Source organism: Vidua macroura, chromosome 7 (genome assembly GCF_024509145.1).
Source record: "Vidua macroura isolate BioBank_ID:100142 chromosome 7, ASM2450914v1, whole genome shotgun sequence".
Taxonomy (NCBI): Eukaryota; Metazoa; Chordata; class Aves; order Passeriformes; family Viduidae; genus Vidua; species Vidua macroura.
This window is the reverse complement of record NC_071577.1, coordinates 6535332-6552786: the sequence shown is the minus strand read 5'-3', so window position 1 is coordinate 6552786 and position 17455 is coordinate 6535332. Positions and strand designations below refer to the sequence as shown.

The following is a 17455-nucleotide window of genomic DNA, read 5'->3' as shown; positions in this document are numbered from 1 at the left end:
ACATGGCCAAAGTGCAGGCACACTCCCAGCAGTGCAGTGCCTGAGGGGCAGGCAGGCCAGCCCTTCACAAAGCCAGAGCTGATGGGATGAGCCGAGACACCCAGTGTAAATCTTGTGGTAGACTATGCACAGTCCTTATCGCTGCGCTTTTGATCGCAGGAACCCAACCTTGTGTTTGATTAAACTTTTATACATCACTGAGTACTGCTGAGATTCTGTTAAGTGAATTTCCCCTTTGAACCTGATCCAGGTTCAATCCTTTCAATCGTGTATTAACAGCTGCTGCTGCTAACACTGCTCCATTACACTAAATCAAATACTTGCCACATGCCCTGATGGGAGACGGCATTGGAGAAAGTGCAAAATGTCTCTCAGCTGAGGTTGGATCACCCTGAAGACAAACTCTGCTCCTCTGCTAGCAGTGTGCTCACACCTGTGAGATGTTACAGAGCTGAGCAAACCCACCCTGATGGTCGTGTGAAGTCGGATTCTCTGTCACTAATTTTTCAAAGCCAGAATTCCTCCCTTGGCATTCCTGGTGCTATTGATGATGCTGCCTGGTAATTACCACACTGAATGCCAACTACCTTGTTAAAACTACCAGCTCCTTGTTGCATTCATGCTCATTTAAAGCAATTATACTTGGGAAACATTGTTGCTGATATCACCAGCACATAATTCTCTGTCACCTTCTACCATCTGTTTATTTAGATCACAAATGTACTATAACTACATAAATGCAAACTCATTCTGGCTGACAGGGAGAGCACCCCATCTGGCATGAATAATGCAACTTTAATCAGTAATAACGATTATTATGATTATTAAGAGACTACTGGAACCCTGCACAGAAAGCAAATATAGCCACACTGATTTAAAAGAATTAAAGTTTAAAATGGTGTGGTAAACAGCAAATTAAAGGAAGAATTTTAGCAGATGAGGCTTGATAAGATACAGGTTGTTAGCTGATTTTGGGACTTGCTGAACTGAATAGAAATGCTCCCCTGGAGGTGGGTTTTATTAACTAGCTGCTCCTGATCAGCAGGAGGAGCAGGATGGATGCACACTCAGAGAACCTTCCCTCCCCTGAGCTGGAGCATCCCTGCTGGGGCAGCTCAGGAGCCACAACCCACCCACAACGTGGGCTCCTCGTGCAAGACTCTCCTCTACCCCAATCCTTCCTTGAGGTCCAGTGTCTTGCCTCTCTAGGCTCAGAGGTCTGGAGCTCAGGGAAGAAGCTGGAAGCTGCATCCAGCACCACAAGGTCACTTGGAACCACACATTCCTGAGGCAGCAATTTGGCTGCTCCTTCCCCTTTTTGTCCCTGGATTCCACCCACTTCTAAAGCATTCTGTAAACACTGGGCTTTCCACTGTAATACGTGCTGTGGAACAACACAGAAGAAACTTCATCACACATCCAAGTGATCCCTAACTAGAGAGTCTGCCCACACCTCTGTAAAAGCTGTACTTAAAACACAAATCTTCATAGCTGAGGTGCCAAGGTGCTGAGCTGATCCTCGGTATGCAGCCAAAAATTTATTCAGCCACCTCTATTCCTCCTGGAAATAAAAGCAATTCAGCATCTTCAAAACATCATTTTAAAATTTTTTAACTTGCATGCCTGCTGCCTGGTACATGACTTTGTTTGGCAGTGTCAGATGATGATTTGCATTTAAATAGAGATATTTAACAATAAAGCAAGAAAAGGCTGCCAGTTTCCTTTTTTCTCACTGGGAACTCAAAAGTGTCTGTTTCATTGTTTTCACTTTTCTCAGCTGTACAGACACAACCAGGAGCTGAGCTTGTAGGCAGCACACCTCTGAATTGCATTGTTTTGTGTCCTTTTGAAGGTCAAATATACTGAGAATTAAAACCAAACTCCCTCCAAATAGTGTATCTATATTGGCTTGCTTGTTTAAAGAGAAAAAATAACTTTCCTTGCTCTCAGTATGAGCTGGTCCAGATTCTGCCCTCACATCCTTCTGTATTTCACCAGGTTTTCCCCACTAAGGGAAAATCTGTCCTGTAATAAGGAGAGATTGAAACCCATTAAAGAGCAGCTCTGCAAAATTAAGACAGAAACAGTCCTGTGGAAGTCAACATACACACTCAGGAGCATAACAAGCACTCATGAGAGGAGCAGGTCTCACAATGAGATCTGTATGTCAGACTTAAATGATAATAAATGTATTGGCCCTAAGGTTGACACGGCCCTTGGAGGAATTATACTACTCCTCACAGATCTTCCTGTATGTATTTCTTAAGATTTTTAGACTGTGAGGCAAGAGATTTGAAAAGAAAAAAACTATGAAACAATTCGTGGCATAAATCATTCCTGTTATTCCTTATGTCTAAAATATTCTAAACATACAGCAGAAAAAAATTTGACCAAAAAAAACCTCTCTGCAGGGCACAACTTTGGCCCATTCACTTGATTCTCCACATTAGTGAAGGCACATGTTTTCCTTTTACAGGCAAGATAAGGAAGGAAAGAACCCACAAAAACCCTCCCCATTACAACTGGGACACTGGAGTACATTTCTGCTCCTGAATAGTAGCATTGTTTTGCACACACAGTGCCAGTTTAGAGGCTTCCATAATTTTCACAGGTTTTGTAATGAAATCTAGGTTAAGAAAAGGCAGATTCCCACTGGAACATTAGAATTAATTTAGCTTTGGCAAATTGCACACAGAAAACCAATGTTTTGTCTCCTGGGCTGTCTTCTCTTGGCTAATTATCTTGGCCCTTGGCTAAGATCATCCCAGATCTGGATTATGCACTCTGGGCAGAGCACCTTCCTTGTCATTTCCAGAGTAGAGTTTTATTTGTGGAAAATGCTTCTGCTTTCCCAGCCAGGGAAAGTCACCAGCAGAAAATGTTTGCTCACTAGTTTGGGAAAGACCAAGGTTACTTCATCCTTGTGTTTTCCTGAGAATTGAGAAGGGCTTTCCTTTGACTCCAGGCTGACTTTATTATTTCAGAAACAGTAAAACCACAAAGGATTAAGTTACTGAAGAAACAAGAAAAATGAAGTCCTCCTCTCAGCTCTAAGCTCAGTGTCATACAGAAGAGAAACCCTGCTTCTTCCCCATCAGCTATGCCAGCTGCCTCCAGCAGACCCCTCTCAGTAGGAGAAGGAAAGCAGAAATAAGAGAAGAAATGTCACACTTTGCACAAAGCCTGCATTTACAGATGGTTTCTCTCTGGTTAATAAATCATCATTCAGTGTTAGGATACCTGCAACACACTGATACTGAAGTGCAAATAAACACAAACAAAATAAAAATACTTAGATGGTTACAAGCCATAGTTTTAAGCAGCCTCTTCACTTACCTAACAACCTAAAATAGTTGATTAACTATCAAAACAGCTATAAATAATTTATTAGCCTCTGTAAGCTGCTTGTAAACTCATCCTCTGCCTAAAAACCTCACTCCTGCAAAAATGCTAGAGATGCCATAGAGTTGCTTCTAGACATAACCAGCCCTAAGGGCCAAGAAATTCCAGGTTTACTCTGTGGTAAGAGTCCCAGGCTGTTCTTTGCATGGCTTAGGTGAGACAGGCCTGTGTGTTGTTTTTCTAGGCAGCTAAACTCCTTAGTTCTATGTATGCATAGATAACAAAATCAAACTGTAATTCAAACACTGCAACACAGCGTTAAGGGGAATTAAAGGTACTATTGTTGTGATGGATTGTTCTGCCTTTATCAGGCCATAATGCTTTCCCTGTCCTTGTCTGACCATTCCTATTGTCACATGTTCATTCATTCATTCACGCTTCTTTGTTAGATAAAAATAATTTTGCATTTCCTACCTGCCCTGTGCTAGCCTTCAGATCTCTCCTATTGATTTGGAAGTTAATTACCTAAGAGAGTCTCACACTTCCCAGGATCTCCTTCCCTAATGGCAAGAGAGACACATATTGCAAAAAAAGGTAAAACTTCCCATAAAAGAAGAAAATGTGTTATAGAAATAGCTAGTGCTCATTTTCTCTTCCTCTGTAGAAGCATTATGGCATGGAGAAATCTAAGGGTCAATTCCTCCACTGCTAACAAACTATATGATTTCACTCATGTCAGATGAATTCACCTAGGGATCTATCACCAAACAGCTTTCCAATGTAGGATTAGTCCCATAAAATTCAGGCTTTTCTTTAACAAGCTCTACCTGCACTGGTATTGTTACTTTTATTGTGGTAAATGGCAGCAACTGACTTTTCTGTCTCCACTCTGTATTTCTGCTTTTCCCCTTAAGTCTCCATGCCCAGTGGAGACACGCTGCACAAATATTAATGGGATCCCTTTACAGAAAAAACTCCCATAGGGTTTATAAACAAGCACCTACAATGTGGAAAAGCACAGCACCTGTTGTGGATCCATCCATCCATCCATCCATCCATCCATCCATCCATCCATCCATCCGTTCCCTAGAGCCCAACCCTGTGAGAAATTAATTTGTAGAGAATTCTCAAGGTTTGACAGAAGACTTACATAGTATGTATCTGTATGTAAACCTTGAGATAAGAAATGCTGACTTAGAAATGTGATAGAATAAGACAGACATTGTTGAGAGAGAAATAGAACTAGAAATAAGTTTTAAAGGATGGCCTAATCAGACACAACTCCACCTGCCAGGAGGATGCATCCAGCCAGGAGCTCTGTGAGGGTGGAAGCAAACTCCTGCTCACGATCACTTCCAACAGGCAGCTCCAGTTCTGCCAGTCAACACCTCTATCTCCCCTTCATCTTCCTCAGCAGATAAGAAAAGAGACAAACACAAATGGAGAGGGACTCAGGGACAAGCAGCTGAAAAGAAACTGGCCTGGGAAACAGGTCTGGGAAATGAAAACAATCCAAGAGATACGTCCTGAAAGACAGGCACGGAAAGAGATACAGGGACAGCTGAGGGGGAGCGGGGAGAGGGAGCAGAGATAAAACTTAGCCAGCACTAAAGAAAACAAAAACTGAATACCAAAGAGGGATGCATTACCTTGAGTAATGTGGGATGGAGACAAGCCTTGTGTGTGCACAGGGACCGGGTGTCTGTTGAGAGCTGCAAAATCACAGAGTATTGCCAGATATTGCTGGTGGCAGACAGTTTTGATTTTAAGAGAGATTGGCCACCAGGGGTAAAGGAATAAATGGAAAGTCAAGAAGAGCATGTCAGCAGCACCGAACGGGCTCGGGCTGGTGGATTCATATCTGCTGCTGACAGCTCTGAGCTGATAGGGAGCTCACTGTAACATTACTGCAGCTGCTACAGAAAAATGTCTTCAGGCCACAGTAATGACTACAGAAAGGGACCTGAGGGGGGTAATGAAGACACTGGTTATTTTTCTCTGTCTGGAGCAGACAGCACTGGTAAGGCTGTGTGACTCGATGCATTAATTGGGGGTTTAGTCATCCACACAAAATAAAAACCTTCACATATGACATAGTCTAAAACTTTACACTGATTAAGCAATTAGGAGCTATTAATTATCACTGCTTATAGCTGTTAGCACAGAGCAATGTAAGTGAATTCCCCCCACTGTGATGGTGAATTAGTTCCAATCAGCATCAAATGCCTTCCTGAACATGCACACAGGGATGCTGAGCAAATGGGGAGACACAGCCAGAAGGCTAAAAGGATAGGTCAAGTCATACCTGCTGCTTGGCAGGCTCATCAAGAATAACAAAGCCTCAGGAATCCTTCTGTTGTAATCATTATTGTTAAAAAGCCATCCATAGGTAACTGCCCCTCCTCCCTCAGCGCAGCAGGAGCAGAAGAGCAGCCTGGTGCCTGCACACTGGGGTCAGAGTGAAACACATTCCCTCCAGTGGACCATCCCCAAAGCACACAGATAACAACCCCAGGCCCCTTCCAAACCCTGGAGTAGCTCTTATTTCCTCTTTCCTCTGGGGAAGGAGAGGGTGCTATTCCATCACCTATATGTGACATCTCACCCAGGGTGCCACATCTCATTCTCTCCTCTGCTTCCTGTGATGAAGGCTCTCTCCTCTCAGGTCAGCAAGGCAAGAAACAGTCTGGGGCTGCTCTCTGGAAGGGGAGAGCACAGAGCTGGCAGCCATCCCTCCCCAGGACAGCTCTCCTGACACAGGGAGCTCTTCAGACCAAAGGGAGAGAGCTGGGCACAGCACACAGCCATCCCTGGGCTCGTGCCTGCAGCTCGGTGGCTGTGATCACTGGAGAGCCATGGATCAGAGCAGCCCTAGGATTATATCTGTATTTAACTTAATGATTACTTAATACTCAGAACTTCAACAGATAAATTAGAAAATATGCCAACTAAGACCAGCCTGGGGCAGTTTCCACTGGGAGGTGAGAGCCAGGACGTACAGATTTGAATGCCTTGATGCAAGGTAGGAAACTGAACCCTGCTCCCCCACACCCTGAAGAACCCCCGAGCAGATAATGTGGAGAAAATGGGGAGAAAAGCCAGTCTTACAGAGGAAATTTGAGGGTGAGCAGGAGACAGGTCTGTGAGAGGAAGGCACTTCAGATTAAGCAGACAGAGACCACAGAAAGCCAACATATTCTACGCCTTTATATTCACCTCAGCATTTCCCCCTGCATGGGGGTGTCTGGAAGTGCCCACATTTCCTGTCTCAGCAGCAGTGACTGCAATGCCCAGCACTGGCACTGCATCCTTCACTGCCCACTGGCTCTCAGACCTGGCACTTTTCTGGTGTGATAGCACAGGAAATCCAAACCCACAAACAAGCCAACAGCAGGGGAGCACATGGGTACCTGTGGCAGAGCCTGGAATAAATCTGGAGCCAGGTCTCTGTCCATGAGAGCAGCAGCACTCACTGTCTGATGCACAGCTCGGCTGAGAACAGAAGGACGCAGATATAAGTTGCTTTTTGGAGGGGGGGACAGGATGTGCAGAGCTGGGAGGAAAATTCCTGCACCATTAGATGAGATTTTCAGAGGAGGCTCTCAACAAACTCAAACACACAGCTCAGAGTGTTCTTGTGTGGGTTTAACAGCAGCTCCTCAAACAGGTCAAGTCAGTCAATGCCACATCAATCAAAATGCTGTCCTGTTATAATGTTCCTGTAATGCAGCCAAAGCAGTAATAAAGTTCCAACAAAGGGACATACAGTTTTCATTTTTTAAACAAAGTAATAACCTCAAAGAAAGGAAATCAAAACTTGAAATTGAATTGGCTTTTAAAAATCATTTCGTTCTTTCTTGATCCCATGTAGTATTCCTAGAGTCTGGCAGGGTGTATTTAGAACTGCTAATGTATTAATCAACTTCTGACTCAATTATATGGAAATACTAAAAAGGAATTCCTCATTCCCATGAAATCTGGAGTCCAGTTTTAGGTCAGTTTTTAAAGTTTGGATAAGCCTCTTGATGTGCTTATCCAAAATGTATTTCTGGCTATTTGAAACAAAACCGATTATTTCAAAGCAATACTTGGAGCACAGAAGCCCCTTCTCTGTTGGAAAACGATGGCTGGACACATATTCTGATATTTAGATTAAGTGTTTCCTATACACAAAAAATTAATGAAAACAATCATACAAATTTCAAACTGCAATTTCCTGGACAATTTTCAGTTATCAGAGATCTGCTAGGAGGTGATGCTTTGGGTGTGATGGAATTGTCACATTGGTGTAATACTGCAGGAAGTGTGAAGGGACCAGAAGGAAGACCCTGAAGCTGCCCTGCGTTTGAGCAGACCTGTGGCCAGAGCCCTTTAGCCAGGACAGCAACTCTCATGACAGTTCTGAGAGTTTCTGCCAGAACAGATAGACCTAACAAAATCTTTAAAAACCACAGGTGTGATAGCAACAAAGGCTTGGGGTGGTTTTGGGTTTGATGAAGGGAGCAGAACAATGTGTTGGGAGAAGCCACCTGGGTGGTGCTGACACTGCACCCACCCTGTGAGGCACCAACCAAGCCCATCTGAGGGCAGGCAAGGTGGGAGGCACACAGCAGCTTCCAGATCCTGCAGACACTATTCAGCAGCTGATTTTATACACTTTCTTTCCTTCCCCTCTCCCTAAGCAGCTCTTTGAAGGCAGGTTGTGAGAGCAGCTGAAGCTTGCTGTGAGAGACCAATCCTACTCACCCACTCACTACAAATCTGGCAATCACCATGCAATTAGGCTATTTTAAATATTCTGACTATTTGGGGGTTGTTTCCTGCTTTCAAGAAACACGGGTGCTTGTGATGAACAAGCTGCCTGTGAGGGAGAGGAATGCTTTCATTCAGCCTGAAAAAGTCTCTCCCTTGTGCAATACACTGCTTAAACACCAATCTGCTCATAAACAGGTGCTGTGCACTAATACATTATGCACACACAGGTTGCCATTAACAGATGAGCATTTGCCAAGAGTTGCTACACACCACTATGTGGAGCCCTACTTCAGTTCTGTACCTACAGAACCACTGTGATGTTTTATACATCAGCATGGTAACCTCTGCCACAGGGGGAGTGACTTTCACCCTGCAACTCGTAAAGGAAGGAAGGAGGATACTCAGTGAAACTGCTCAGCACTGTGGCAGGGATGGGGTTGGTCTGCAGCCGAATATTTTTTGTTTATATTTTTGCAAAATATATTTCTCAGCGCCATGAGATGCCCATGCCTGAGATTCCTCAGAAACTGTTAATGCTGGTTTTCTCTGTGCCCTCCTCTCTGTGCCCATGATTGCTGGAAATCCCCATGTCTGTAGCAGTTACTTTGCTGGGGTCTGGCAGCATAAGGAGTTCTGTCCCTCACAGCATTATTTTTTCTTATTTGTGTTCATTACTTACTTTTTATTCAGTAACTCAGCTGTGAGAGGCATCGTATTTCCATTAGGTGCCACGTCCACTTGCCTTTCAAATCTCTTTCAAGGGCAGTCACCAATTGAGAAATCCCTTCTGAAAATGCTGGCTGAAGGTATTTACTAGAAAGCTAAACTGATTCCCTTTATTTAAAACACACTGTTCTGGGCTGAGGAAAAAACATTACAGGCAACTTCAAGCAGTTCAGCTTGCCACTCTAATGCAAATCAAGGTCATTGTACTACTAGATTTCATGTATTCCTCCATCTTCAGATATATCTGCTTGGCAAAAACTATTCTTTAAAATCAAATTTTTCTGTTACTGTATTTGCCTTTCAATTCCAGTTAAATAAATAAATTATGTCTGGACTAGAGATGCCTTAATGGAAGGAAAAGCAGCCTCCATGTAGCCTGAACAAAAGGCAGATGTGGGACTTTCTGTCTGATACAAATTCTCTTTCCAACTGAGATGTCCATGAAACCATAACTGCTGCTGAAGTGCAGTGCTTTAAGCCCGTGAAGCCACATGGAAGGAGCTTTCACAAAATGTTTGTGGCTTTTTATGGAAAAGAACAGCTTCTCCTCCTGGCTTTGCTTTGCCATGGTGATGCTGGTGGTAGGGAACTGTTCTGGTCTGCTGAGGCCCTGTTTGCTGGTCTCCAAACATACATTTAAAATGTTAATTGAACTCCAAGTAATAACCTCAATGAAAGGCTATAATTTAACAAACTCTGCAATAACAAATGTCTTCAGGGTGTACTTTCTGCAATGCCATTTTCTCTGTAGGTAGTTTCCAATTTAGATGTACACCAAAAATGATACACTAGCTATTCTGAAAGGTGGCTTTAAGCATGAATTAGTCACTTCCCTCTTTTCAGCAGCACACATAAATATATTGCTGTTACTCTGGCCTTCTGCAGAGCAAAATCCTCATGGCTTGGAAAAACCCACAAAATACCTTGCAAGAATAACTGGACAAAATGTGGTTATCTCATCTGTGTCCTGGTACTGAGGGTTGGGGGGTTTACAAACACTCAGGATTTACATGTAATTGTCTCCTGTTACAGAAGCACCCACTGCTCTGAAGGAAAGCTTTCCTTGTACTTTTAATTTAGCTGCATTAACCTCCTTCAATCCTTACTAACCAATGGCTTTTTTACATCTGAGGGAAAGGACTCCATCCTTCTCCTGCTCTGATCCAAGCCTCCATATTTCATCAGCATGGCTGTAGCTTCCCAAGGGCAGCAGGACTGGTCTGGAGCAGGAATCTGTTTTGGGTGGCCCAGCTGAAAACACTGGGGTGGACATGAACAGCATTTTTATCCAGTTCAGGCACAGCACACCTGAGAACTGGTGCAAGGTCAGGAGCTTTGGGAGAGATGGCAAGGATCTGACAAACCCCTATTCTTCATAGCTATCACATAATTACTTCAGAGTTAAACACCCAGTGGTCTGACCTGAGTATAAATTTCCAGATGAGTGTAAAAATGATCCTTTTCTAATATTGCAACTTATGGTACAAAAGCTGAGTTACTGTGCTCTGTGAAGAGTTACAAGGTCACTACTGAACATTAAATCAAGGGGCTGCCCACCTGCCAGGCCTCATTCTGTAGCTGCAATAAACACCTGTACACAAATGCACCCACATCCCTTGCTGGCAACTCCAAACAGAGACTCTTAATACCCAAGCAAGAATACAAAGCTTATCACTTATCCAAAATTCCATGCAAATATTAACTCATACTTCTTGTGAAACACAGTACAAGAATATAGTACATATGCTGAGAAGAATATACATATACCCACATGTGAGATTTTCTCCTATAACAATTAAAAAAAAAAAAATATAAGGAGCTTCTGGCCTTAAATTAGTTTGACATAAAGACATATCTGCTAAACTCAGTTTCTACCAGATTGTTCCAATTTCTGTAATATTTGAAAGAAGTATATTTTAGAAACCCTATTACTCCATTTGCTAGCATGTGGAAAACTGGCACTAGAACATGGCCCAACAAATGCTCAGTTATCGGGGCTGGGGGCAAGTTAACTTCAAAAAGCAACTCACAGTGTGACAGAAAAAATTAAGAAAGGGAAAAAAAACAAGACAAAAATTACAGAGCTCACACTGACTCCCATCAACCAAATAGAGGGATAAGGATGTCAAACTGAGCTGCAGTGCTTCCAAAGACCCCTGCTCCCAGGGGTAAGGTCACTGACAGCTTGGATTGCCAAGAGCACTGAGGGCTGACTTCATAAGCAGCTACACAACTGGGAAGTCCATTTTTTGTTCCTTTAATTAAAATGCAAAGCACGGGCTAAATAGTAAACATTTAATTAGATTTGTCTCTATGTTTCAATATTAATAAAACACATGAAAAATGCAATGAGACCCAGCTAACTGGGGACCCTCCAAAAGTAGCTGTAAATGAACAATTATAATACAATTGGGGTGTTGCTCCCCAGGGATCCCCAGGACTGACACTTCTTAATATTCCAGACAAAGGTTTAGAAATTATTAAAATATGCCAGGCAATAAAGTGTACAGATGACAAGAAGAGTGAAATCCCAGCAAATTACAGTGAGGAGCAGCCAGTATCAGAGAGTGAGCCAGGTTGGCAGCTAAGCTGGAGTCACTCACACCAAATGACTTTTATGGAGCCAAACATAAGATTGCATATTTCAGAACAGAACACACAGGCTGTATTTGCTGGGAGAAAAAAGGGAGACACTAAAGCACACAGATCTCAGAACTGCCTGAACACCAAATTCCTCACATGAAGCTGAAACACAAAGGGTATAATTTTTACTTCTATTGGTTATATGAGGAATAAAATGCCACACACGCTTTGGCTTCAGCCTTCTAAAAGCAAACTGAAAAAGACAGTTTACATTGATGAGCAATGAAAATTCCTCTGGGGCTGGAAAGAAATTCCTCCTTGAGATGGGAGATCCTCCATCTGTCCAGCTTTTGGAAGAAGATCAGGAGGTGAGCTGATGACACAGTACACAGAGAGAAAAAGCTGGCTAGGAGGGCTCCTTGAGCAGCCACAGAAAGTGCAAGATGCAACATCTGTTCTTTAAAATTGTGCTCAGATTAAAGGCAGCTGCTATTATTCCTTTTAATACTGGCAAGTAACCAACTTCTGGAGGGACAGCTGCACTTGTGCAAAGCTCCAGGGCAGTGCCAGGAGAGTGCACAGAGCACCACGGCCAGTGGGACCTCAAAGCCAAGCTGGAAGATAAGCTGTGGTCAGGGAAGTCACTGAGCTCCACACCAGGCAAGCTGCTGATATTCCAGGCCTCTGCATACAGAAAATACAACTAATGATGTTTCAAGGCTCCTTTTGCTCTTGAAAAATCTGTGAATCAATAGGCAAAAAAGAGCCAAATTTCGGAAGAGAGGAATTTTCAAGCAGCGTTTCTCTGGAATACACCATGGGATTTATTGAGTCACAGGCACACCAAGGGATTTATTGAGTCACAGGCACAGCCCTGCAGACCAAGTCTTTTCTCCCTGTAACTCTGCAGCAGTGCTTCTGCACAGCTCAGACCGGGGTGCTCTCACACCACAGGCTGCAATTAGATACAAAGCAATGGCAGAGGAGCACCAGGCTGTGAAGAGCAAGGAACTGAAGTTGTTCTGCCTGAAAAAGTACCTTGCCAAAAACTCCAGCTTTATTCACAGCTGACAGGCACTCAGATGAAAAGCCAGATCGACAAAGGGAATTTTTTCCAGAGATCTCACTACACTTCAGACTGAGCAGAAAGTTGGTTTCAAGAAAATACTTGAATTGAATTTCAAGAAAGTCCTGCATTTTTTTTAAAGAACTCCTTGAGAAGCAATTTAATTTTTTTTAAATTTGAAAAATTTAGAATGATTTTTGCATCCATATTACCAGCCACCAGTCACCAGCTCTATCGTGAACACGCATCCATAGTTTCAATATTTTTAAGAGCATTTCTGACTGATTTGAACACATGCTATTGGCTATGGAAGTGACCTCAATGCAATAATTCAAACTCTACAAGCTTTTCTGTAAAACAAAAGCTCCAAGAAAAGTTCCTCTGAAAATTCTAATTTAATACTATGGACTTTGTCAAATGCTGTAAAAGAGCTCACCTGACAAAACGTGAGGCTTGTCCAGCTCCTGCTAACAACAAAACTGAGGAGAATACTGAAGACACAGATGAAAGCAGCCAGATTTTCACTGGACTTTCCCAAAAGCTGCTCAAAGAGCTCTACTAATCTGGAGGCATTTTAGGCAAGAAGCCTCATTCTTTTCCTCTGCTTTATTTATTTTCCCTGCTGGGAGCTGCACCCTGGGTTTCTACCTCTGAAGAGCAGAGCTCTAGCTCTCCAGTTAAGGGACTGCATCCAAAAAGTGGATGTGCTAACAGGGGAATAGGCTCTTGCAAAGCAAGGCTTCAGCATGTTTGGCCAATGCTTGAATTCATGGCTGATTTGTGGAAGGAGGGAAAATAGATTTTCAGCGTTGTTGCAGAAACAATTTCAATAACGCAAACCTAAAGAGAAAATTTTGTTCCTTGGAGAGTTAAGTGCTTTTGAGATTCCCACTGCGATGTGCTCAGCCTAAAACCCCAGGCTGGCAGTGCAGAATTCAGGCAAACAGAAAAGTAGGCTGCTTTCCAGTTACAACTAATTCCAAAAGCTTCAGCTATGAGATACCAGTGTGGGAAGGTGGTGCAAGCAGTAAATATTTCAGGGTGTGTGCGAGTCAAAATGCCAGGCACAGAGGCTGTGTCCTGGGAGAGCTGAAGCACGTGTGGCCCCTGGTGCAGGGTTTGTTTATCCGAGCGCTGCGCCAGCAGCCACCCCTCTGTGCATCTGAACGGTGACACCGTGTCACTCAGGCCTCCAACACGAGCTCTTCTGCATGCATTTGATCAGAACTTGAAGAAAAAAGGAGAAGCAGCACTCAGGATTCACATGTCTGCAGTATTTCTGTCAGTGTTTAAGACACCATGGCCTTTTCAACTGGCTCCTTAGCACTGATGTGACAATGAAAGCCTGTGAAGAAGGGAATCAGAAGAGCTTTATTCCCAGAGTGCACTGGCCATATTCTCTTCTGTCTAGCACTGATGTGAATGAAGGAGATTGCCAGAATTGGCAGATCCAAGGTATGAAACAGGCACAGAGGCAGGGGACTGATTTTACTTCGGAGCATCTTTGTTTCATTCCACCCTTTTGTCTTCCTCTGCTGATTGCAGTGGAGCAGAGAGGGAGGGTTCAAGCAAAATTATCCCTGAAGTCAGACCATTATCAGCTTTTCCAGCTGGCTGGGGAAGGGAACAGCATGGGCACCTGCAGTGGCAGCTCCCTGACAGGGCTGTGCCCTGAGCTCCCACACACGCTGGTGCCCAGCTGTGCCTGACGTGACACTGCATCCACATCACCCTGCTGCAGCCACTCTGGCCATGGCCAAAGCCCAGCAAGCATGGGAGTCTTCTCTGAGGCTGGGCACTCCTCTTTTGGACATATAGACACCTCTATATATATATATATGTATCTCCTCATTTTTTGTCCTCTACTGATGGCTGGAAGCAACGCCAGTGATGCCAGAGCACCAAACTGTGTTGGGTGCTGTGTTTGGTTGAGGTACCAGATCCTGACACTCAGGGCAGGTCACAGCCTCTGTCTCTGCACACATTCACTGCCAGGTGTCAAAGAGGTTTTACAGCCACTTCTGTGTGCCAGAGAGGTTTGACAAGAGGATCCATGTTTACCCCTGAAAGAATTTTCTACTAAGGTCATTGACATAGAAACCAGGAGTGAAAAAGGAAAAATAAGAGAAACCTGCAACTGCCTATTCTGATAAGCATTTTGTTTGTGTCTTGTGACCAATGAGTAAAGTGTAAACTTATGAGTTTTGTAAGAATGTATAAAAAGCATGCATGCTATAATAAAAACAGGTTTGAAGCCTTCTGAAAAAGGAGTGTTTTGCTTTGTATTGTCTCTGTCTCAACTATGACAGCCACTACCACTGCCCTCTCAATTCCTGGGGCATAAGGTGTGCTCCAGTCCTGCCAGTCATGGCTAAACGTGGTACATGATGCTGCTAGCCAGGTCTTACAGGATCTCACACTTCCAAAGACTTCCCTAAATTACTGCTAGGATGGACTTTGCTGAGCTTCACACAGCAGGATTGGCTGGTTCACGTTCCCTCCTACAAAGGTTTGTAGATAAACAGTAAAACCCAGTAGTTCTTTCCAAAATATTTTGACATTGTGATATTCTCAGTAATGCCAAGCAATACATACTTCTGTAGTTCCACTGGATTTAGCCAAGATTTCCATTGGATAGGAGACACCTGAGACTTAAACAGTAAATACATACACTTGCTGGATCCAGAAAATCCTGAGTCACAGTCCTTGCAGAAAAGAACTTTGTAATGCACTGAGCATCATCTGCAGCAGTGGAGGAAAGCAAGGCTGGGCACAGCAAGCACTCATACTCCTTAGCAGTTTGTGAAAAGTGACATGTGAGCCAAAATTGAGAAGTATATACCTCATTTAATGACATTCTACACCAACTTCCAGGGTTAAAATTCAAGGTTCATTTCTCCAAGTCCTATGTGTGTCCATAGTACATATGCAAGCACCCACACACAGACAGGTATTTAACTACAGACTATTTTAAATAGTGATTTCTGTTACAGTTCTTTGTTACCCAAAGCCTTAGGACCTTTTTAAGCATTTGTTGGCTTTTTGTATAATGGTGTTTATATTTTCACCTGTGTAAGTTGTGAAGAAAAATGGTTTGGATTATTTGATTAATTCAATCAAATTTCACAGGACTCATGAATTGTATTGAGACAGGATTGAGTTTCTCAGAGGAGACTTATGTTTATTAAATTACAGTCCAGTTGTGCACTGCTTCATCCCAAGTAAGGAAAAATAGAGTAAAATTTGGGTGGCTATCTTAATGAAGCTGACTTGATACACAGCTCTCAATCATTGAAATAATCATTGAAATAATCCCAATCATTGAAATAATGCTGTTTATCTTATTTATCAAGTACAAATGGCAAAGCACAAATTGTTCCTTCCATATATTTCAAAACAACTCAAAAGAAATTAAAAAGAAGTTTGAAGAAAACTGGACTTTGCTCCATACATTCTTTCATCTAGCTGTGTGTGGGCACTAATATCTGCCACCTTTGCTTTCAGGGTGTGTTTATAAAAGTACTCAGAATGAATCTTGTTCCAGTTCTTCTGGAGTCATCTGTAAAAATTCTGTTACTCAAAAAGATAGTATTGATGTTGGTTGCTTTTTTAAAAGAGCGGAAGCATTTGTCCTGAAGAACTGGGAAAGGTTAAAAGAAAACCCAATAACAGAACAAACCAGAGTAAGAACCAAATCTTTTTCTTGAAGCAATGCCTCGCAAAAGGGTACAGGCATTCCCTCACCTTCAAAGGTTTCACCAGCTCTGCCTAAAACTGATCATCAGCAGTGATGAGGGTTTTTAAGATGCAAATAAGAGAGCTGGCTGCATTACAACTATGTCAGGTTTCCAGCCAGGAGGCAGAAGTGATGAGGCTCAGCTCTGGAGCTGGGATGTCGAGGAGCAGTGCAGCTTGGCAGGCTCCTGGAGGAAGCTTTATCACAAGTACCTGTGCTCTGGTATTAAGGGGAGCAGATGAGATATACAAAAGCAAGTCAACCTTCTATAAAATCTATTACACCACAAAGCACCTGGTTAAAAACAAGTTGCTGCTTAGAAATTATGGGGACTCATCAAATGGCCCCTATCCAGTCTCAATGTTTTGGTTTTTTTTTTCTGAGTTGCCAACATGCAACAGAAGAAATGAAATGTTTCCTGGCCATAGTGAAATTTAGAGAGGCAATGTGTCATTTATACATCCTCAAGGGACACCTTTCAGATATGGAAAGCAATCCAGAATGTCCCCAAATCTGGAATGCTCAGAACAATATGTCTACTGTGGTGCCACCTTTGACACGTGATATAAACTTCTTCCCAGCCTGTCTCTGAATTTCAGTGTTGGCACATCCTGAGGGTAATGTTTAACAGCACAGCCTTCATTCCGAATGCACTTTACTCCATTATGGAATATTTTGCTTAAACACTCTCTATCCCTGTCACCACCATTCACTACAACTCATTATTGCTGCAAGAATTGTAAGAATGATTCACTGAAGGCAAATAATTCTTGGGAAGGGAAATAGAGAAACCCTAAGCACACAGATATTTCAAGTTTGGAATGGAAAGCATTAAAATAAAGAAAACATAGTAAAGAACAGAAAATTATTGGTTGTATTGTGAAGAACACCCCATCCTCTGCAAATTCTCTCTCTCTCTCTCTTCAACAATATACACACAAGACAACAGGATAACTATTTCTTTGAGGTTCACTTCTCATCTAAAGTCAGAATATCTGTGAGCTTTCACCGTAATTACTCCAGCAGTTCATTATCATGCCATAGACAGAACATTGTGGCTCAAGGACCAGACTGAGCAGCAGGAACAAATGCAAAACAAACAACAATGTGCTTCCATAGCTCCACAGTGGCTTTAGCAATAAAGAAGAAAAAGAAAATGCAGATAAGAGAGAATTCAGAAAATGTATGATGTTTACAAATACCCTCTACAGACACTGTTTTTGAGAACAGACTAAGTGGTCCTCCAA

General features: G+C 42.8%; 1 protein-coding gene across 2 annotated transcripts in view; it reads right to left on the bottom strand.

Moving 5' to 3' along the window:
- ERBB4 (erb-b2 receptor tyrosine kinase 4) overlaps nt 1-17455 on the bottom strand; it is a 577762-nt gene that overhangs the window by 170779 nt on the left and 389528 nt on the right. The gene's annotated exons all lie outside the window — the stretch shown is intronic.